The sequence below is a fragment of the Lissotriton helveticus genome, chromosome 3_1 (genome assembly GCF_964261635.1).
Source record: "Lissotriton helveticus chromosome 3_1, aLisHel1.1, whole genome shotgun sequence".
In the NCBI taxonomy this organism is placed as follows: domain Eukaryota; kingdom Metazoa; phylum Chordata; class Amphibia; order Caudata; family Salamandridae; genus Lissotriton; species Lissotriton helveticus.
The window spans coordinates 1,262,551,461-1,262,575,868 of record NC_136061.1 but is presented as its reverse complement, the minus strand read 5'-3'; the positions used below and the strand labels follow the sequence as shown (position 1 = coordinate 1,262,575,868).

General features: G+C 43.2%; 1 long non-coding RNA gene across 3 annotated transcripts in view; it reads right to left on the bottom strand.

Moving 5' to 3' along the window:
- LOC144823416 (uncharacterized) overlaps positions 1–24,408 on the bottom strand; it is a 386,557-nt gene that overhangs the window by 141,856 nt on the left and 220,293 nt on the right. For all 3 annotated transcript variants that reach the window (XR_013608784.1, XR_013608785.1, XR_013608786.1), the window contains exon 4: positions 13,969–14,076. This is a non-coding gene — a long non-coding RNA (uncharacterized LOC144823416). The remainder of the gene's footprint in view (positions 1–13,968; positions 14,077–24,408) is intronic.

Here is a 24,408-nt window from a genome sequence, read left to right as displayed (position 1 = left end):
TGATTTACAAGTTCCTCATCTTGATTATGGCCACCAGGGAATTTACTTTCCAAGTCCATGATCCATCTAGATTCTCTCTTTCTGAGTGCTAGAGTTCTATTACCTCCTCTTTTTCCCACATTCACTTGTTCTACAGCAAAATATCTCAGCAATGCAGACTTAGATTGGTGAAATTCCTCAAAATGTCTAGCCACAGGGTAGCGCACATCTACATTTGTTATTGCTCTTAAGTGTTCCTGTATGCGTTTTTTGGCCATACAAGTTGTGCTGCCTACATATTGCATATGGCAAGGACATTCTAAAACATAAACGACATAGCTTGTGTTACACGTGAGAAACTGTTTGATTTTGCGCTTAGTGTTCTGTCCCGGGATACTGACTTCCTTGACCATATAGCTAGATTTACAAGCTACACAGTATCCACATGGATAGAATCCTTTAAGGCCCTGTATATGTTGTTTTTTGTTATCGGAGATGTCCCCTTTCACCAGGATATCCCTAAGATTACGCCCCCTTCTGTATGTAATTAAGGGTCTTTCAGTTAGCTCAGGTCCTATTACATTGTCTGATTGAAGGATGTTCCAATTATCCGCAATGATTTTTCGTACCTTGTCTGTTCTATGGTGGTAGGTAGTGATAATTCTATTTGTGGTAATACCACTTTCGTTATCTGATTTGGGGGTAAGAAGTTCTACTCTATCTGCCTCTGCAGCTTTTCTTTCAGCTTTCCTCAGTACCCACTCTGGATAGCCTCTCTCTCGAAATCTAGACAGCATGCATTCTTGTTCTTTTGCAAAACCCTCTTCATTGGTGCAGTTTCTGTTGGCTCTAAGTAATTCCCCATAAGGGATGCTCCATTTCAATGGGTCTGGATGTGCACTTAGCGCATGCAATAGGGTGTTGCCAGCCGTCTCCTTCCTGTGTAGTGTAGAGATCAAATTACCTTCCACAACCGTTATTTCTGTATCAAGGAATTCCACGTGATGTTTACTCATAGTGTGGGTAAGGTGTATGTTATATGCATTCTTATTGAGTTTTTCAATAAATTTGGTTGCTTCTTCTTCATTCCCAACCCACACTATGAACAAATCATCGATGTATCTGATCCATGTTTGTACTTTGGCAAAATCTTCTTTCAATGAGACATCATTTCTAAGTTCCTCCTCCCATTTGCCCACAAACAAATTCGCGAAACTGGGCGCGAAGGCCGAACCCATAGCCGCGCCACGGGTCTGTCTATACATTGCCCCATCAAACATAAAGATGTTATTTTTCAAACACAGTTTCATCATTTGGATCAGCATTGCAGTGTGTTCCCGGAAACCTATATCTCTTTTTTTAAGAAAATGATAACTAGCTTCCATCCCTTGAATGTGGTCTATGATGGTGTAGAGGGCGCTCACATCCATGGTAATAAGCAGAGAGCCCTCTAACCACTTAATCTCATTTAGTATTTTCAAAAAATCAGTGGTGTCCTGAACATGGGAAGGTAATTGGCTCACATGTTCTCTCAAAAAATGGTCAATATATTTTGAGAGATTCTCATTTATGCTGCCTATGGAGGAGATGATAGGCCTCCCTGGTGGTTCTCTTGCATTTTTATGGACCTTCGGTAGAAGGTAAAATATAGGTAGTTTTGGATAGTCTTTCTTGAGGAATCGGAATTCATGCCAAGACAAGAGTCCATCATTGTGCCAGGTTGTCAGTTGTTCCCATGTTTCTAGGATACTAGTATTGTATTCACACATGCTACTGCTACTATAAAAGTTACCCCCCTCCAATTGAGAGAGGGCTTCTTTTATGTACAGGTCTCTCCCCCATAACACGATGTTTCCTCCCTTGTCTGAGGGTCGTAGGATCCCATTTTTATCGTCTGCCAGGGAGAAGATGAAATCCATCTCTTCCTTTGTCAGATTACTTTCTCCTTTTCTTTGTTTTGGGCAACTATGTTTTAATTTGGTAAGTTCTTTGGTAACTACCTCGTGGAACGTATCAATAGCATCATGAGGAAGGGTGGGGTAAAATACCGATTTGGGTTTAAAAGGTGTTATGGCAGCCCTATCTGTCCTAGTTTCTCTCACTCAAACAATATTTACACCAGACCCATCATCTGAAATTCTGTCACTCAATGAATACACAGTTTCAAGGATATCAGTGTCCCCCACTGTTAATTCAGGAATGTTTATACTTTCGTCTGCATTAGTTCCTGGTTTCTTTTTCACCAGTGCATGCCATTTAGTTAATTTCAACTTCCTAATAAATTTGAAGATGTCCACCCTTGTGTCTGCATAGTCAAATAATTCGGTTGGACAGAATGTGAGTCCCAAACATAATGTTTCTTTTTCTTTAAAAGTCAAAGTTCTTGAAGATAAGTTAATGATTGTTTTGTTTACCATGTTTTTATCCATCTTTATTTTCTTTTCTTGTAAACCCCACGTTTGGTTCCCACTGGTTTTTTGTTTTTCTTTTCGTCTCCTCTGCTGGAGCTTGAGTCGTCTCTGTTTTGATCTCCCCTGCCTCTTGCTCTTCCCCTTGGTCGTCCTCTTGTTGGGTTTCGTTTGAATCCTATTTGTTGATCCATATCTGCTTCTTTTTTTCTCCGCGTTCTTAATACTCGGAACTCCTGTAAAAAATTCGCCGGCTTTTTAGAAATGTCTACCACAGAGATTGTGCTTGAGGATTGCTGGGAGGTATCAGTTTCTGAGCCACTGGTTTGTATTGCTACAATCTGTTCGATTTCTGTTTCATTTTGATTCTCATTATTTGCAGTAGACTCCTGCTGGTTATATAGGTAATCGTACTTTGGGCTATACGTCAAGATTCTCCCACTCTCATAATCCCCACAGTCACGATGTAATTTCCTTTGTTTTCTGCATTTGATATCATCTTCGTGTTTTTTGAGTCTGTTTTTTAATTCTTCCTTGAATTTTTTGATGATGTCTTGTTCATTACTTTTGAGAAATTCCTCATCCAATTCTTTTATTTGTTCTAAAATTACATCTCGATCCTCCCATGCATACTTGATCAGTATGTTTAGTATATTCCTAGAACTTGTTGCAGAGTTCTGAGACCAATCATCCAACATTTTTGGATTTAATGATTCGTGGGAAGGTGTTATGTAAATTCTTAAGCCTCTTGGCACCATTCCTTTGTCCACGTATTAATAGTGTAATATAGTTGTATTAATTGATATTTTACTAATATTATGTCATTATGTAGTTTTATTGGCGAATTGGACGATTTATATTTATTTATTTATTTTGAAACTTTTCTTTATTGATTTTAATAACACAAAGCAATAAGAATAGCATCATTAGGTAATAAGTACAGGACAATTTGGCAATCACATCAGGGGGGATTCGAAACCTATAAAGTTCAGCCTAATATCTGCTGAATCTATCCGCAGTGCCTTGTGAATCATATATCATACTACCATCTTCGCTTTTGATTTCAACTATGGAATTAGTTTCCCTCGGGGCGCTGTAGTTTTGCTAACAGGGCACCGTGGCGTTCACACTACCCGTAGACACGAGCTATGACGTACTTGCCTAAGTGCTTGACCTCACTCTTAGGTGTATCCTGGAATTCCCCAAGCAGTACTTTAATATCCTTTAGTGTCTCAGTCTGCCCCGTCCGCTGATGTTCTAGTTCCAAGGCAGCGATATCTTCCTCTAGTTTAGCGAGCCTGTTCTGGATGGACCTAAGAACTTCGGCGTGCTTAGCGATTGTTTCCCCGCGAATAAAGAACTTAAATGTTTCCCAAACCATTGAGAAGGAAGGCACTGAGCCTATGTTGTCGCTAAAAAAACAAAACTCAATAGCTGTAGCCATTTCTGAGCGGAACACCTGGTCAAGTAGGGAGTATGGCGGGAATCTCCATGTGAATGGGGTATGTTTAAATGTAGGTACCATCAATATCAACTGCACTGGAGAGTGGTCAAAGTAAGTTCTGGGAAGTGGTTCACAATTCGAAACATGCGGGACCAGACTTCTGGAAACCAACCAGTAATCGATCCTTGTATGAGTGTCATGCGGGGCAGAGTAGTGAGTAAACCCTGGTTTGGTCGCCAGACGCTGCCTCCAAATGTCCGCAAGCCCCAGCTGCTCCATGAGCTCCGATATGCCACTGGCTGCGGCAGGAGGCATCATCGGTGGGCCACGTGATCTATCTTTATTGAGGTCAAGTATACAATTAAAATCGCCTCCCCACAAATGCGGTACGTCGTTAGTGTTAAGCAAGCGCACTGTCAGGATCTGAAAAAAAAGAGATTTGTCATAATTGGGACCATAAACATTCACTAACCGAGCACTGAAGCCTCGACCTCTTCTTCAGGCAAGGACAAACCGGATCCAGGGTTGACCCAAATGAGGGCCCCCTAGCATGCAAAGTGAAACCAGGTGCTGAAAAAAAGCCTAGCAAGCACAGTTTTGAGAGCATCTTGTTGTGGGGGCAAGGTGAGTTTCTTGTATCATTGCTTTATCTACATGGTGTCGTTTAAGCATTGCAACAACCTCTCTCAGCTTACGATGATCATTAAGGCCCGGACATTCCATGTCCAGGGTTCAATTGCCTTTGATTTCATATGTGGTATTCGAATACAGTGTACATTACATGATCAATCCCAGTGTCATATCTCATTGCAAAGAGCATAGATACGTTAAAAGAACAGTAAATTGCCATTAATGCGCTAATGAGCCTCAACCCCTCCTACCCACGCTATGCTGACCCCAACTAGGCATAGTTGGGGTCAGCATACCCCCCACCACAAGTACATGCAAAAAGAAACAACAAAATATACATTCCTTAATTAAATCAAGCCCAGATGTCGATGGTGGAATACACATTGGGGCAGATGTTGCCTGTGACACATCAAGTAATAGGAATCAGAGCCTAAACAACAATATGCTCCTCCAATACTGATCAGCTCTGTCAAGCATAATATTCAACATAGTGAAAATGAGGCCCCCGCGCCTCCTCATAGGATACCATAATTAAACAACCTTTCCACCCCAACCCGAGAGAGGGCACACCCCAGTTTTCATACAAAGCAGAAACATAGTAAGGAAGCATTACTGTTCCTCCGGGTCACGAATATAGTCGACCAAAGAGTGGAAAGTATTTGGAGAACCCCCGCCACTTCTGTCCCTCTCCCTTCTTTTCAAGAAATTTAAAACCTGTTTGGAATCGTTAAATATGTGAAATTTTCCATCAGCGCGCACCCTTAGCTTGGCTGGATAGATCATATTATAATCCAGATTTAGGTCGCGTAATTTACGCTTAAAAGGGACAAATTGGCGCAGTGCATCCTGAACAGTCTGCGTAAAATCTGGAAAAAGAGATATGTCTGAGCCCTCGTATCTCAGAGATCGTAGTTCCCTGGCTTTCTTTAAAGCAGCGTCCCTGTCTCTATAATTGAGGACCCGGGCAATAATAGAGCAAGGAGCTGCCCCGGGGCCTTAGAGCAAGAGACCTATGGGCACACTCGATGATGAACATACTGGAGAAGGTATCTTTGCCCAGGAGCATGACCAGCAATTGTTTCACAAAGAGTTCCATATTAGAAATATTGGAAGATTCAGCAATACCAACTATGTGCAGATTTCCAGAGGAACCAGTATGATGGAGGGATCTCTCTACCAGATATAGAGGCTTACCACTGGGCTGAGCATCTGGCGCCGATCAAAGACTGGCTCCATGTCTCGGCTGACCACCCTACAACATAGCGCTTGGAATGGGACACCATGGAACGACGTACTACTTTGCACTATTTATATGGGGGCACTGGAAGGAGACGATTACTCTCGGCCATACAAATAAACATAGAGGTCTGGGATAGGGCAACGAAGATGATGGGATGGGCGCATAAACCTACAAAACAGATGCCGATATGGTCCTGCTCCTGGCTGAGGGAGCTCCACAAACTCGGAGGGTTCAAGTGGTGGGATGATATTGGAATCTCCACTTTGGGGGATCTGGTAGGAAGAGGGGAACTTAAATCCTACCAAACCCTGGCGTCCGAGTATGGCCTCCGTCCTACACAGTCCCTTAAATATGCGCAATTGCGCCATGCATGGGGGGCTGAACCGGCGCTCTCCTCTCCCTTGCCGGAGTATGACCCGTTAGAGGGGCGTCTCTTGCAGGAACAGGTACCTAACAAGCTGGTATCCCTGACATACAAGACCCTGAATAATAACGCACCTGATGGGCTGGGGAAACTGAGGGCAACCTGGGAACAGGATGTGGGCGAGATGAACACCGTAGACTGGGAAGCAGCCCTAATGCACCACAGGGAGGTTGCAATAAAATCACGGCTACGACTCATCCAATACAAGATACTACACAGGGCTTACTATGATAGGGTCAGGCTACACCGTTTGGGATGAGCCAGTGACTCTTGTTGCCTTAGATGTAGACACCCGCAGGGGGACTTTTATCATATCATATGGAGTGCCCTATTATCCGCACTTACTGGACACAGATTATAGGAGAGTTGAGTGATGTGTTGGAGACAAAGCTTACTATGGAACCTAAGTTTGTCTTGCTAGGAATAACCAACGATGTAGATTTGAGCCGCCCATAACTGATCTTCACTATGCTAGCCTTGGTGGTTTCGAAGAGGGTCGTAGCGAGGGGGTGAGGAGCGCTGTCACCGCCCCGGGTGGAGGAATGGGGACGAGGTATGGATCTGTATATGGCGGCGGAAAGGGTCACCTATAAGGCTAGAGGCTGTCCCCGAAAATTCCAAAGAGTATGGGGAAAGTGGAGAAGGAATCATGGCCTTGACGGGGCTGGGTTCTGATTGATGTGCTCAGGGTCATGCTGAATAGGGGCGTGTTCTGGGGTGTTGAGGGGAGGCCCGGGGGCCCCGGACTCGAAGGGTGCTGCTGGCTGTTTAATGGACTATGCAAACAGATCTACTGTAGGCAGGTGTTGGCTCTTGCTATGCTGATGATTATGGTATTGTCATTATGGAGGGTGGGTGAGCTGTCGGGGGAGTGCAGAGGTGTATGGTTAATCGCTTGTGACGTGCCAGCTGTGTTTATGTTAGTTAAAAATGCAAATAAAAATATTTCTTCTAAAACAATACGCAGATTGTTTCTTCTCGAATGCGCTTCCAAGTCCTCTGCTTTAGCCTGCACAGAGTGCAGTAGCTTTTCCAGCTCTGTAGTGGAGTTCCCTCTGCTCAACAGTGTCTAATCTAGCAGCCTGTTTGTCAAGCCTCTCTGACATCCTGTCCATTCTGAAGGAAAGAGCATCAATCTTATCCTCTATTTTTGTAAGGCTGAGTTGCATGGCCTGGAGAATCTGCTTTAGGTCGGAGTCGGCGGTGGTATTACCCATTTCGAAACCAGACTCAGAAGCAGAAGCAGTTTTCTCAGGGTCTTGATGTCTGGGCGTTTTGTGTGGTTCAAATTGCAATTTGGATTGCGATTTCTCTGTGCGGCCCATGGTCGAACCAGGTGGCCCCCAGGCCTTGTGATGAGTGAGATTAGGGAATCATGTCCAACAACAGGTAGACAATTAGCGACAAAAAGACCAAGGGATACAGGCTGCAGTGTCGTGTAAAGAGGCAGTGGACAACAACTTAGTAGGATCACCAGAAGATTTATATATATATATATATACACAGAACGTTCCCACTGAGGAGAGAGACATTGTGGCTGCTTTGTTTAAAAAAATCGAGATTGTAGGGTACTATTGGAACGAGATGTAATGATTTTGGTACTTTACCATAGGAATCTGCCAAAAAGTTTACAAGAATAATTTTGAAGTTGATTGGGTTAAAAGAGGACTTTAGAATCCTAATTTTATTTAATATAGAAATTCACCCAACCTTCTCTTAGATTCCCACATTATCATCCTGTTATGCCATCACCGTACAACCTCAGCCCTACCCATTAGGTTAAATAGCCCTCACTCTCCCTATTGATATTGCGTAGTGTTTGGATAAATACTACATGTCACTAGAAGGACCATATTGTAAATAACTGTCAATACTTCATCCAAATTACCGGTTCAACTCTTTCTTCACTTTCAGTGGTACTTTACGTTAATTTTGTTACACAAATATGTACAAAAGAGAGAAATGGTAAATACTTAATTTTTTAGAGGTACTTTACGTTAATCTTTTAATTGTGTAACACATGTACAAAAGAGAGATATTGTAAATACTTTATTTTCTAAAAAGTGACTAGAACAGTACATGTAGTAGAGTACTTTACATTGATTGTATATAGGTTTGTGTATATACCTTTAACATGTAATAGCCATGTATATACTGCTGGGCGGGTTGGTCAAGATGACCATGGAAATGGTAGAGGGTACTTACACTTACAACACACTACTTAAATAAGGTCTAGACCTAGGGACTCTATGGTCCAGTTGAAGGCAGGAGCCGAAACGCGTAGACCGTCCTTTTTTGTTGCACGTTATGTTTGCACTGGTGTGTAAATAATAAAACGCTAAAAAACTACTGCTGCTGTGCCGTGTCCTTTGATCCGTAAGAAGTGGAGAGAAGAAGCTGTGGCAATATATATATATATATATATAGTTTTATTATGAAATGTTAATTGATTGTTTTAATGAATTAAAATATGCAAATGTTATTGTTTAAGTATTGCATGTATATTTCTTATTATATTTTTCAATTTGTGAAATGAATTGTTTTTAATAATTTTTAATTATGGTATTTTTGATGTTTTGTTATCAATATGATTTCTTGTGTGTTTTGCAATAGTTGTAGGTGAATAGTAGTATAGGATTTTATGTGGCTTTTTAAATTGTATTTATTAATCTGTTTATGCTACATTATAAATGCATGATTGCTTATAATATTTGTTCTGTGTAATTTAATTTAAATGTAAATTAATGTTAGAATCATGATTTTTTCATTCATTTTGAATCATTTAAATTATATCAGAATACTTCTTATGATAGTTTAGAGTTTTTCACTTTTCCTATTGTGCCTAATTTTAGAGTGGGAATAGAAAATCAGACCCTTTTGTTGTTTAGTACTTTCTGCAAAGTGGCTACGGTTGGAGCAAGAGTAGTAACTCAGACTCTTTTAGTGACCAGCACTCTTCCTAAAGTGGCTAGATTTGGATTGGGAGAAGTAGATTTGGCTTCTTTGGAGTCCACCACTTTCCTCACAGTTTCACCAATGGGTTTAATTTTGGAGTGGAAATAGAAACTGGAATATTTAGAGTTCAACACTTACCCCTGAGTGCTAATGTTTTGAATGGGAATAGCACATCTGACCAGTTTTGAGTGCAACACTTTCTCCAATGTGGCTATGTTTTGAGTGGAAATACTGTATCTGACCTCTTTAGAGCCCAAAAACTTCGCCCAAAGTGGCTAAGATTGGAGTGGGAAACGTTAATATTACCTTACTGGAGCCTGATATATTCACAATTTGGTTACTCTCTATTTCTAATAATTGTTTGAATACTTTCCAACTTTTTCTCTTTTTTTTACAAGTTACATTCTTACAAGCTTTATTATTATATGTTTTAAATAATTTCTTTTTGTATAGTACTAATTTAACTATTAATAGAAGAGAAGTGCTTTACTTTTTTTATTTAATAAAATATTGGGGTTTGAAAGTCAGCTTCTATTTCCTTCACAAGAAATTAAAAATATATTTCAAACCTTCATAAAATATATTGTAATACATTCATTTTTGTACATTTTACATTGTATTATTATTTATAAATGTTTTAAAATAATGATGAAATATACATATTCCATAATTAAATAAATTATATTTAATTTATTTATCAATATTTACTATTAATATTTCGGACACACAATTTGACAAAATAGTTCACATATTGGTACTTTTGAAACATACAATTCACTTATACAATATAAAACGTAATTCTATATACATTTGTACTAAAAATAATTCTTTCTTCTAAGGTAAAAAAGTATTTGGTTCATTTCAATTTTGCCGCCATTTTGTTTTTTACCGGTTACTGTATTTTGCACTGTGGGTTCTTCGTTAGTGTTCACTAGTACTCATGGATTGTTGTTGTTCGTTGCAGGTCTCTGGAACCCTTAGCAGGCATACACGTGTGATTCCCCATTTTCCAAGTAAAATCCTCTCAAAAGTCACTCCAAAAATTTGTCTCACACTCTATATTACACTTTATTCAGCGGTAGACAATATATTCATGCAAATGAACAAGGTGTTAGATGAAGGCAGGAAGAAAGTGTCGACCGAAATTGTCCATGACATAAGATAACATAAGGACTGCATTTACATCTCAGGATATGCCATACCATCATAGTACAACTGGGTATGTTGCCGTGGGCTCAATCCCCAGAGCCCCATTGTGCCAGCCGGCCCCAACTTGCACCCAAATCCAATCCCTCCATTCCGGAGGTAATCATCATACCAGGGCACCGCATAACGCACTGGCCCCCCGGGGGGCCTGATCACATGTGCAAACCCCTAAAGTCCTTACCCAGGCATCGAGTTTGGAGCAGGAGAGTCCAGGACCACCAGCAGGTCGGTCCCTCATCCTGCCTGCCTAGAGCCCAAATAAAACTTCCCCATCCTGGATTCAGTTAGTCCACCTAGGTCCACATCTCAGAATCGCCCGCTACTTAGCTGCGAGGGACACCACCTAGGTTTGGGGGTGTGGGTTTTTGTTCCGCCACGGCCACCGAATTGCAGGAGCTGGAAGGGACAAAAGAGGGAGAACCTTCTCGTTCCCCCACTTATATTGCTGGTCGACGTAGGTCGTCCTGTATTGATGACATCACGATCACCTGGATTCCTTCAGGGTTAACCTGAGGGGGAGGCGGGTTCCATGTCCGTGATGCTGCTAAGGGCGTCCGCCCCTAGGTGTGGGGGGCGCAAAGGCGGACTCCAGTAATGAATGAGGGCCTGATTTCAAATTTGGCGAGCGGGAGCAGACCTCCATGCCGGCGGCCTGATCCTGCACCACCAAACTTGTGCTCGCACTGCCCGCTATATAACGAGTTTCCATGTGTCTGGTGGGCTGTTTTTGGCAGTCCCACGGCAGTGAATATGAAAATGCCCACCGCAATGGGAACGTCAAAAACAGTTCCTGCATGGCATGCACTGTAAAGCCCATGCTGTGCAGGAACCTTGGTGCATGTACACAGGGGGGCACATGTTGTTCCCCCCTGCATGCATCTCCATGCACATGGGCAACAGGGAGCCCTGTAGAGCCCCCTTTGTTTCAGGACTGTACGCCTTTTCATGGAGGAAAGACTTCCATGACACCACTGGCAGGCCTGAAACTCGTAATAAACACTGAGGTGCCGCAGCTGCACCACCAGAATATTATTGAAGCCCTGACAACCACTTCACTGCCAGGACGAGTTCCCTGGCGGCTGCAGCGGTGCAATTGCAGTCCGACCACCCACCTTGTAATGGAGCTGTCGGACCGCCGGTCCAGAGGTGGCTGCACCACCACCACCGCACCCCCCGAGTCTGGCAGTCTTGGGGGGCCAGACCCGTAATGAGGCCCTTAGGGAGGGTCGACAGCAGTCAAAAGGTTATGAACCGCGGGGTTAGGTGAAGAGGCTAAGTTAAAATATCTTGTTTACTGTGATATACCTGAAATAAATTAAGGGCTCAGGTAAAATATTCCAATGAATTAACAGGTTACTTATTTAAAATAAAAGTTACTATTGTACCTTAATTGAGAATAATTAGGGTTTAGCCTTGGCAATAGGTTAGCAATGAAATTACTTTGTAATTCAATTACAATTTAAAAAAATGAGGGCTAGGGTAGCATTAGGTTAGATATAGGGATAATTAGGGGCTGATTTTGATGTCCGGCGGAATTGCTTCACCCGACACTGACTCGGTCTTGGTACCTCTCGAAACGTGGTCGGCGGTCCCGACCAGTCCATTACAAAGCGACCGAACATTGTTCGGTCGCATGCTGCGTTTTCTCAATGGAAGTTTGTGCTACGGCCAGAAACCGGCCACAACACAAGCTCCCATTGAGGAAACGGATGTGCAGTTCATCCCTGCACCCCGTGGCAGGCACCTCAACGTGCCTGCCACAAGGTGCAGGGATCAACAGGGGGCTCCATAGGGGCCCCCTCAGCCTCCAACCGGAGGCCGTGCACCAAAGGGGGCCCTGCCTGGGGCCCCAAATACGCTTTCCGACATGGCTTCCATGTCGGACAGGTCGGCATGGAAACCATGTTGGAAATCATGCATCGTAATCTCAAGGGCGAAAAAGCCCGCCCTTGAGATTACTGCTGGCTTCCAACTGGCCAACAGGCTCTCCGAGTCAGTTGGAAGCCAGCCGGAATGACCGGCGGTTTACATTCCCACTGCTTCCATCATAATAAGGAGGTCTGAAAGTAAACCGCGCAACCCATTACGATGCGGCCCTGAAAGCTCCAACTACAGGTCAGAGCCTTTACGGGCCGTATCGAAATCGCCCCCTTAATTTAAAATACTGAAATGTTATGTTTGGTGTAATGGTTACTCAAATGTAAGTAATTAGATTTAATTTGGGATGAGAAATAGGTTAATTACAATTAATAAAAACAAAATTAAATTGATTTTATTTAATTTACAAAGGTTGATGTCACTGTAAGGTTGGGATAGTTGGTCGACGAACTTGTAAAATACATTTTACACTTAGGGCCTTATTACGAGTATGGCGGTCTTAGACTGCTGTACCCATGGTGGCAGTCCAACCGCCGCAACCTAGGCAATCCGACCACTGGATTACAAGTTTGGCTGGACTGCCACCAGCCCGCAACAACACCGCAGACACCACCAGGATCGTGGAACCCAACTGAGCTGCGTAGGAGAAGTCGGCATTGAATGGCGGGTATGCTGAGGCAGGCACTGCTGCGGGGATTATGACTTCTCTTTTGTGCAGTCTTGTCAAGGCCAGAATCCCACCTTGAAAAGGATGGCAGAAAGGGAAAGAGGTGGCCCCAAACAGGGCCCCCAGGTGATTAAGCCCCAGGGGGGAAGTGCATGGGGAGGATGTTGAGTCCCCCCTCTCCATGCACCTTCATGCGTGCACTGTGTGCCATGAATGACATTGTATATTGTACACATTGCACAGACGTACAGAAGGCGCTGCACCGCGGCAGCATCTGCTGTGGCCCTTCCTAATGACTGAGCCATGCTGCCGCCATGGGACCACCGACTTCGGACCGCCGCCATGGTGGTCCACTCGTAATGTGCCAGTCTGAACACTGCAGGCATTGCGGTGTTCACCCGAACGTGGCATCGACGTCTGTCGTAATCAGGACCTTATTCAGGCTAAAAGCTGCTGTTAGAATTTCACAGGCTATTATGCACTGAGTCAGGAAAACCTAGGCAATATACAGAATAGGGCTTTGGAAAAAGGTTTTATACAAACACTAGGGTAAACAAAAGGGTTCCTTTATACATTCTCACTATCTGGGTAGCCTGAGTCACTTCTGTGGTTTTGATGGCAGAGGCATTATTTAGACCCATTTCAGTGTGGAGCAGGTGCCTGGCAACCCATTGTTCACTAGTGTTCACTCTCATCCTTGTACCTATGTTATATTGTCTCTTATCAGTTCACCTGTGGTTAGGGTTGTCTTTTGGTCAATTCTTTAGTCCTCTTGTACTGTTGTTTTTCCTACTTGCATGTCTTGCCTCGCATTTTCCTCCTCAGCTGGATCCTGTCATCTGGCATCCGGAGCTTGCTATCTCCTATCCTTGTTTGACAAGAGCTCATTAAAGTTCATTCAGCTATTACGAAGGGTAAGCTATTCATTTTGTGTCTGCCAATTGCTCGGGTACTCAATTAATTAAAATTCAACCTATTGTTGCCTTCTCCTTAACTAGTGCTGGTCCTAGCACTATGGGTTCAGTTCATCTTGAGCAAAACACAGACTCCGCCTAGTGATGAACGTCTCCTGTATTAAAAAGGTTTAGGTTATTCAGACCTTTACTGGTGAACCAAGAGGTAAAAAATGATATTTACTTATCCATTTAGCAACTTGTATCTTAACAAGTCTCTTGATTTAAGGCTTCCTTGAATCTTCTTCTTCCTGTTTCCATCCAGGATAGCTGGCTCCCCGACAGGAGTACCCTGGAAAAGAGAATTATAACACAGGTAAGTGTTCCTCTCACGTCTCTTTGCTTTATTTCTTCCTTCGTACCTCTTTTGTTCTCACTTTCCTATTCTTTAGTTGTTAGATACTTTCCCCACTGCTAGGTAGGAGTTGGTTTGTAACTTGACATGTAGTTATGAATTTCTACCTATGTAGTCTTTCTGGGTTTCGCACACTTCATATAACCAAATTAAATATATTAAATATCACTCAGGAATTTGTAAAGTGAGGTTAGAATAAAGGGTAGAAACGTCAAAGAAGGAAAAACCTCCACTGCTTTGAAATGGCAGTCCTAACTACTCTTTGTAGTATATTGTCAGTTTCCTGTCTGACCGGCTCAGTGAAGAATCGGATAAGGAACCAACCACAGACTTCCTTATTCCAACTTGTAGCCTGATGGTTTGTTGTTCTTGCTATTATCTGCTTTGGTCCCACCCCATCCTTGTAAGTTACATCAATGAGTTGCGGGAGAATTAGAATGCACTCAATACCAGGGTGTGTTGTTCTGCTGTATGGGCCACACACATGCTCCTTTCTCCCCCCGACCGTTGCAAAAACATTGGCGTGTTGGGATCGATCCCTGAGGTGGATCCATTGGGATGAGTCCCAACAACAGAAACACCACTCTTGAAGGATTCTTGGATGTAACACACCATTAAGCTACAAGGCTACAAACTTTGGAACGCTAATTGGAATGTCCAGGCTGAAAGATATTTGGGATGGGTGTCATATTTGCCGCTTCTCATACCTGGTAGATATCTACAGTATGCACCACACAAAATGTTATCGCTATCTATAATTGGGACACGCACTTGAAACACAAAGATGCTCTACTCATACTCCTGTATAACCCCTTAGACAGGTCACACTATCCGCCTTCTGGGCTAAAGTTACCTCAAGACTTTACCGACTGTTGGTAATTAACACCTCTGAAACCATGGTGACACCTCAGGATAGGTGGGTGCAAGATGTTGGGCCTTTGGACGAGGCTGTTTGAACAGAAGCAAGGATGGTCTCAAGGACACTGGCAGTTTACACTAAACTTAACCTCATTCAACTGAGGGACTTACATGCGGTCTACTATAGCCCATCGAGGCTCAGTAAAATGAAGCGGGTATCTCAAGACAAGTGCCTTAGTTGTAAAAGGGAACCAGAAACCTTTTTCCATAGTTCCATAGAGTGTGAACATGTCCCATTATACAGAGATATTGGTCACGAATACACTCGACCCTCTTAGAGGTGCTAGGCAGGACCATTAACACCTGATCCCAAAATTACATTTTTTAGGCTTATTGTCCCCAGATGGCAAAAAATGAGACAAATCATTCTTGACAGGGAGTTCTACTTTGAACCCCCCCCCCCCCCCCATTTGAACACAGAAGTGATTATTTTCATTTAAGAAAACAAATCCATTATAAACCAATGCTGCCAGGAATTATCCAGATTTATCTGTTATCTCCCAAGTAATGTACAGAATAGCTGTTAGACTGTAAGTAGTTCTGTTATATCCTACATAATTATTTACCATGTATTCCAGCCTTGCTGCCACTAGCTGCTCAGCCAGAGTGTGTCTTGCTTTTAGAATGTTGGTGTGCCTGTGATGCGTGGAATACCTGGGTGACTGAGTGGGGTGAATGTGGCAGTTGAAGATGGGCTGAGCAGCTAGGGAGGCTGCTCCTGGTGGGGCTGGTACCACACTAGGCTGGCTGGAGTACAGAGATGTTATTACCCTGACTGAAGACTGAATAAACTAGTCTTGATTACATCCTGGCTCCTGGTATTGATTTTGTGCTATTATTAATTTTCACCTACTTTTATGAGTCCATCTTTTTTGAGTATAGTAATGTTATTGTATTGCATGGTATTTGTTTTCTTTTGTTTAAAAAAAAGAGGTAATGTTATATCCTACATAATTATTTACCATGTATTCCAGCCTTGCTGCCACTAGCTGCTCAGCCAGAGTGTGTCTTGCTTTTAGAATGTTGGTGTGCCTGTGATGCGTGGAATACCTGGGTGACTGAGTGGGGTGAATGTGGCAGTTGAAGATGGGCTGAGCAGCTAGGGAGGCTGCTCCTGGTGGGGCTGGTACCACACTAGGCTGGCTGGAGTACAGAGATGTTATTACCCTGACTGAAGACTGAATAAACTAGTCTTGATTACATCCTGGCTCCTGGTATTCTTTCATTAAGGATACAACAAGTTCCATCTCAAAAGGACCTAGGTACTACATTCACACTTGGAGACAATCTGTCCCACATCATTATCTTTGCTGTGCAAAAAAAACAACAGTTTTACAGCCCAACAAAACCTGTCTTAAAAACCTGTCTGTGATTTTACCTTCTAAGGTTCCCAATAAGAACCCCAAGAAGAAAGGAAGTCATGACTACCAAGACAGAACCAGAACACAATAATGGGGTGACTGGGAGCATGTCGAGGTCCAGCATACCAGCTCCATAAATGTATATGTATACAAGTTGAGTATGCAGTTCCTACAATAATCAGAAAAGGCTATAGGTCAGGAGGGGTCTGAACAAGCAAATCGGGGGAATCTGATTGCTCAGAAGCAAGAGCCCTTGCAAACCCAAAATGGGGTCATGCTTCTTTTTCGGGCTGCTCCCCGTTGGGCCGGCACTGCAATGCCCAATGGGCCCCTCGAGGGGGCTCTTTGCTGGAGGATTTTTTAAATGAGATACGGTGATGAAGTGTAAGAGGAGGTGCTGTGTGTGTAGATTGGTGTAAGTTTAGTATATATATAACTAGAGAGACCCTGAAAGTTTAATATATGGGACCTCTTGTTATAAATAAACAGACAATTGGAGACAATGATCTGGTACAGCTCAAGGGAAAATGAGAATGCCAGTCAACATATTTTGTGTAATTTAAAGTCCCTGCAGTTGTGGGAACTTCGCCAGGACAATGTAACCTAATCTACCAATGATTGATATTATAGTAGTGGTAACTAGCAACCATACCCAATCTCAAAAGTCACCCTCAAAGTGTAGGTTATACCTTATGATATCTAAAATCCGACCTGCAATGGAAAACAGACATATGTAGAGAGAATTAAAAACAAGAAGGGTATTCAGTAGGTCATACCCCATTGTCACATAGCAATGCATTAGTCAATTGTAGAAAACAATCCCTGCCATAGGCAGAATCACGTCTGTCAGTGAGCGAGCAAATACCTATAAGAACAAACACACAGAAAAGTCAACAAGCAGGTGATCCACATGAAGTATAATGAAGACACAAATATAAGCCCCAACATCCACATAAATGAGTGTGGATAACCACTATTGTAGCTAATCTGAGATGCAAAAATGCAGTAAAATTCTGCATGAGCGATAGAGCTAACCCAATTTGAGTAAGTAAATAGCTCCCGGTCTCTGCCGTCCTCTAAGGGGCCATTTACTTACTCAAATTGGGTAAACTCTACCGCTCATGCCACAATTGCCTAATGCATTGCTATGTGACAATGGGTTATGACCTTCTGATTACCCTCCTTGTTTTTAAGTCTCACTCTCTATGTGGCTTTTTTCCACAGCAGGTCAAATAGATAGTATACATTGGTAGATCAGGTTACATAATCCAATCCTGACGAAATGCCCAGATCCGCAGGGGCTTTACATGGCACGAAACATGTTGACCGATGTTCTCATTTTCCTGTGAGCTGTACCAAATCATTGTCTTTAACAAAGACACCCTCTGTGTTTATTTATAACAAGAGGTCCCATGTATTAAAACTTTCAGGGTCTTTCTTAGCTATTTTTAAATCACACTTGCGTCAATCTAAACACACAGCACCTCCACTTACATTTCATCATGGTGTCTTATTTTAAAAGACCTCTGGCAAAGAGCCCCCTTGAGGGACACTTTGGGCATTGCAGCACCGGTCCAATGAAGAGTTGTCTGATGATGAAGCAGGCCACCCATCCGAGTGTGTGAGGGCTCTTGCTTCGGAGTAATCAGATCCCTTGATCTGATTGCTTAGACCCATCCCAACCTACTGCCTTTTCTGTTTCCTTCGCAGATTATTTTAGGGACTGTATTCTTGTAGACCTCCAGGAAAGAAGGCCAAAGGGAAGACTAAAAGAGAGGTAGATGATGACCCATTTGACAAGCTTAAAGTGGCCTATCGGTAAAATCTAGGAAACTTGTGTAAAAGCACATAACCTCCTCTGCATTCCTGATAAGCTTCCGAACTTTCCGGATGATTCTGATTGTCAATTTTCCATTAGCCTCATCCCATGCTGGAAGAATCACTTCTTTGAACTGGTGAACCTTATCAGGAGTGAAGAAGAGGTTACATGCTTTTACACAAATTTCCTGGTAATCCATTAGAAGTCATCCGGGGATTCACAGGATAATGGCCACAGATTCTGGCACACCCGCCTGGGAAAAGAAAAAGAGATGACGATCAAGATGACTTTGAGGATAAATCTATTGCAGTTTGAAGACTCTAAAGAGCTTGTTGGATAGATAGTTTTCCCAATAATATTGTACATCCAAGATTACAAACTTGATCCCCTTCAATTAAATTCACAACTTATGTTCAAATGATGCTAAGATGTCACATTGAGAAGGAAGTCCACAAATTCCTATGGGTGGAGTGCGCACAACATCACTTGATAGAAAGGTTGTTCTGAAGCCCGAAATTGATCCTACTATGGCTACTTTTCTGTTCCAGAGACACTAAGAAAGGCCTGATTAGCACCTGGTGAATGTGGTGTAAAAACTCCTGGATCTAACAGGTTTTACCAGAGAAAGTGGATCGACAGTGGACGCATGCATAACAGCTAGATGTGCGGTGTGGGCTATATGATTGCTGTGGAATGCTAATTCCACTATCTGAGCAGAAAAGCACTGCTCCATTTTGATTATTTTGGATCCTGAACCAGGGATGACTTAGCCTCATCTGACGGGGGCCTGACCGTGGATGGCATGTTGTTTGATAACACTTTCGTCAGGAAAGTGAGCAGGTCTGTTACCACTTTTCCCACATTTGACCAGGTGAATTGATCATGTAAGAAAATCTTTGAACAAGGCCTTTTCAGGTGGGCCGATCATTATACGGGGGGCTAAATCAGCTGTTCTAGTTAGAACAGTTCTCAACAGCAATCAAATATTAGATGACATAGAGGATTGGCCCAGAACTGATTTGTCACCTTTTTTTCAATCAGGCCTCTGGGGAAGTTTTAGTGAATTCCAGGGAGGTAAAACAAGAGCCTCATTTTACCAAATAGGAACTGCCGATTTGTTTCTGTTAAGTTATGGAACTGAGTTGTGCTGTCCAAGTGATGGAACTGTGATTCCAAGGTGACATCACTCTGGAGTGTGGAAGAAAAGTTGGTTGAGACCAGAACAAGAAGGGCTGATGTAGATGATGAAGCTGGAGATGTCAATGGCAGTAAATGACTTTTGAAAGATGAGCATAACCCATGACTCATCTTTACATGGCCACAAGGATAGGATGCCTGTGCAGAGGACAGGTCACATCAACATCTCCACCCCTAGATTGCGAGGAATATAACGATTTGCTAATGAAGCTCACTTTCCATTCTCTTCTAATATGGCGAGTGTGCAAACTGTGCATCGGCACCCCGAAGATGATTATTGCTGACTGCCAGTATCTATATTCCTGTACAGGGTAAACTGTGAGGAGCTGGTAAGATTCGCAAGATTCTCTACAATCTCCAGTGCATGTTAGCTGACATGAGCCCTTCTCAAGCAGAGGGAACTAGCACAAGATTCAGATCGAGCTCCAGCATGTGCGAGCACCCTACAAGCGCCTTTCTCTGTGTGCTGGTTGTGCTGTTGTGCCAGGTGGCCCTGATTACTGTTTCCACACTTTCAGACATATCTTCATACTGTGTGTACAGCAGTGTTGATAAAGGAAAAGAAAAAAAGGAAAAGGGGTTGGAGCACATGTATGCTAATGTAACGATACTCACGATTTGGGGGCATATTAACAAGGGCTTTATCGCTGCTTTTTTGGCTTTAAAAGCCAAAAAAGTGGAAATAAAGCTATTGCCCTATTAACAAGAGGGTGCTAACATGCATAATCGCATGTTAGCACCCTTTTTCCCTATGCCTCCCTTTGCATCTCTAATGAGATGCAAAGTGGGTGTTCCACACCTAAATAACAATAGAAATGTTGCTAACCCACATTTCTCCTATTAACAAGCTGCACGCTGAACAGCATAGCGATAAGAAAAGTAGAGCTAACCTCGGTTATCGCTACTTTCCTTACGCCTGCTTTCAGTCTGACTTAGCCATTATGTCCAATGAAGGTGCATATAATGGCTAAGTATGCCCTGCCCTATCATCAATCAATCGCCAAACTTTGTGCGATTATCACTGGATTTCCAGCGATAATCGCACTTTTGGCAGCTTGCGCTTGGAATTGTATCGCTTTTGAGATAAGCATTGCTGATAGCACGCTATCTCAGCGATACAATCCAGCGTTAGCCGGCGATAGTTATCCTCGCGCTAAGAGCGCTGAGCAAAAATTATCGCCGGACCTAGCTGATATGCCCCTTGGAGCCTTCTCTACCCTCGGAATCCTTGCTTGTCAGCTGCCTTCTCTCTGAAACTTTAGAGGAAGGTTCTTGGCATCTTGAAAAAGAAGAGAAACAGAATAGAAACTGTTGAAGTCTGCAGTGTTAGAGATGTTTTGAGGAAATGTTAGAATTGGGGGTCTCTAGTTGGCAATGGTTTGCACCTTTGTCCAAATAGGGACCCTTTCTTCTAGTCAGGGTATGGGGGCACACTCCTAAAATAAACCCTGCTCAACCCTGTGGTAGCTTGGCACAAGCTGGAAGGCTTATCTCACGGGCAGTGTGTAAAGCATTTGTGAACACATACAGTAATACAGTAAAAACACTACAGACGGACACCACACAGGTTTTTATAAAAATAATATTCTTATATAGAGTTAACACAAGACCCAAACGACAAAAATCCAGTATACAGTATTAAGAAAAATTACTTTTAGATGGTAGAAATAGCTTAGTTCAAAGATGATGGTAAATGCGAAACGTTTCTCACAAAGTACCTTTGGATGTGTCACGCAAGTTAAACAAAAGGTTAGCAGGGAGAACGATGCATCGGTTCCTTGCTTCGGGGAGGAGATGCGTCTGTCCCTCTATGCTGGCGCAAAGTAGGCGATGCGTCTGTTCCTTACCGGAGAGGAGGCGATGCGTCGATCTCGTGTTGCGTTCCGGTTGCGATGCAACAAGATGGCACCGCGATGCGACGGTGCGATGCGACAAGATGACGTCTTTGATGCGATGCGATGACGTGAAGGCGATGCGTGTACGCCCGACAGCCGTGCGGCGACTCTGGAACTTCGGAGCCACGACAGGCCCTGCGAAACGCTTCTCTGGTGATGCGACGGCAACCCTTGCGGTGGCAACACGCTTCTCCGGTGATGAGACAACAAAAGCTGCAACTGAAACACGCTTCTCCGGTGATGCGATGGCGACCCTTGCGGTGGCAACACGCTTCTCCGATGATGTGACGACAGCTGCAGATGTGACACGCTTCTTCTCGTTGAGTCGTGCTTCCAGCTCCCAACAATACGCAAGCTTCTGCAGACAGAATTCCCAGCAAGGAAATTCAGGGGGGAGCTGGTGGTGAAGTCTTGTATCCCTGAGACTTCAGCAGAAGGCAAGCACAGTTCAAGTCCTTGGAGATTCTTCTTCAAGATGATGAAAGATCAATAAAAGTTCCTTCTCCTTTCCTTGGCAAATAAGCAACCACTGCAGTCAAACCCAGAAAATAGCACACTGGCGCAGCAGCAGTCAACTCCTTTAGCTTCTTTTTGTTCCTCTACTTGGCAAAGGTTCGTCTTTATTCCCAGAAGTGATCTAAAGTCTTGGGGTCTGTGCACTAATATTTATACAAGCAAATCCTTTGTCCTCTGAAGGCAGAGGGTGCCTATGTCTGGCCAAAACCAGTTCTGTGCAGCTTCCTGGCAGGAGGTGGAAACAGCATTGTTGAAAGCAGACCTGGCCCAGGTAGCTGAAAGGAAATCTCCTCCCCATACTCTCTATTCTATGAGGGATCAGGGGAGTGAAAGGAAATCTCCGCCCCCACTCTCTATTCAGCCAAAGTCTTATTCAGCCCAGCCCCGACTCATCAGACTGCTGGAGCCCAAGCCCTCCTGTCACTCACAAACCAGACATGCAATACACAACCTAGCAGAGGCAGGCTGGATGGTTAGGGAAGAAAATACCTACTTTCTAAAAGTTGTATTTTCAAACACAGAATGTAAAAATAACCTTCACTAAAAAATGTATTTTAACATTCTGAGTTCAGGCATACTAAATTTGTTTTTCTACCATGTTCCCTGGGTCAGTTAGGATTATAAGATGTTATAATCAAACTGCCCATTCTGGCCTATGGGGACAGGTAGGCTTGCAATTGTGAAAAACGAAATTGGCTGTAATTCACTATTAGGACATGCCACACACACCAAGACATGTGCTACCTTTTACTTACAATGCACCCTGCCCCTGGGCCTACCTTAGGGGTGGCTAAAATGTAGAGAAGGGAAGGTTTATGGACTGGTAAGTTGGTGCACTTACCAAGTCGACATGGCAGTACTAGATTGCACAAAGGCTCTGCAATGGCAGGCCTGAGACACACTTTACAAGCTGCTTCCTTGGGTGGCACAATCAGTGCTGCAAGCTCACTAGCAGCATTTGATCTACAGGCCCTGGGCACACATGGTGCACTGTACTGGGGTCTGACAAGTAAATCAAATAAGCCAATCATGGAGTCACTAATCCATTACAACACTTTACAATAGGGAGCACTTACACTGTGGCACTGAATAGCAGTGGCACAGTGCCCAAAGCATGTAAACCAGCAACAACATATCAAAAACAGAGGAGACAACAGCGCAAAATGGAAGGGAGACTCCCACCAATGGTACCAGGTCTAACAGGAATTTAGAGAAAGGTCCTTGGCAACTGCCAGAAAATAGAAAAAAATGGAACATGTACATACTCTGCACCAGTGTCTATTACTTTAGATTGTTATTGTAGTTTATCATATTAAATTCTTATTTTTGATTTTATCTTAGATTGTTATTTTAGAATCTCCTTTACAGGTGACATGGCAGACCAAAGAACTCCGTCCTCTTATCAACTCTTGGTGATCTCACAGTGTTGTAGAAACAGTGGAAGAAATTGTTTTAGACCTATGTCCTAGAGATTAGGGTGATAAATATGGTCCAGTTAGGAGACACGCCATCCTTCTTCATCATGTGGGTGTTGAGGGTAGAAGAATATATGAGGATCTACCTGAAATATCTTTTTAGGTGGGTGATGGACAACCAAACAATGTATATGAGATGTCTTTGCAGATGCTAGACTTGCACTTTATTCTAAAAACCAATGTTGTTCTTAAGCATCACAATTTTTTCTCTAGGAATTGTGTTTTACGTTGCTTCCTTAAGGGGATTAGGGTTATCCTATCAATTTGAACAATTGTCAGATTCATTAGTAAGGGATCAAATAGTAAGATTAATGAACAATAAGAGAATAAAAAGAAAACTTTTAGCAAAAGATCTCACGTTAGAAGAGGTAATCTAAATGGCTAAAGTCATGGAACACACGGCCATGGTGGTGAGGTAAATGGATGATGCTTCTAATAGTAAAGGCAGCCGCGGCCCGTGGAGGGAGTTCCAGTGGGGCAAACAGGCAGGGCGGGGGAGGGGCAGGGTGGGGGGGTGATAAACACCGGAATATGGATGATTGCAGGTAAGTAAACAATTAAATTAATAAAACAAATTTTGTAGCGCACCCTGCATCGCATTTTGCAATGCAGGGCATGGAACGAAATTAGTTTTATTAATTTAATTGTTTACTTACCTGCAATCATCCATATTCCGGTGTTTATCACCCCCCACCCTACCCCCTCCACGGGCCGCGGCTGAGTAAAGGGGATATAGTAGCTGTAGTGGGTGTATTGTAAGATACTGATAGCAACAAAAAGTAAAATAGAAAGACAACAGATTTTGTGAAAGTCAAGAATGACAAGAGGGATATCACTTCTAGAGAAATAAAGGGGGATATATATATACAATGAAGTGGCGGAGCGTGCCGTTCGCCTCCTTGGCTTAACGACACACTCTGCCACTTCGGAAACGCAAGGCTGCACCATATTTGTAAGAATGTGGTGCAGCCTTGCGTTTCCCCCTGCGATGGCACTAGAGTACAAGGGTGTCTGTGTGGAGGGGAGGATTAGTTACGTGTAGGAAGCTGTCCCTTCTGCACATAAACCATCCTAAAATGCCATTTTGT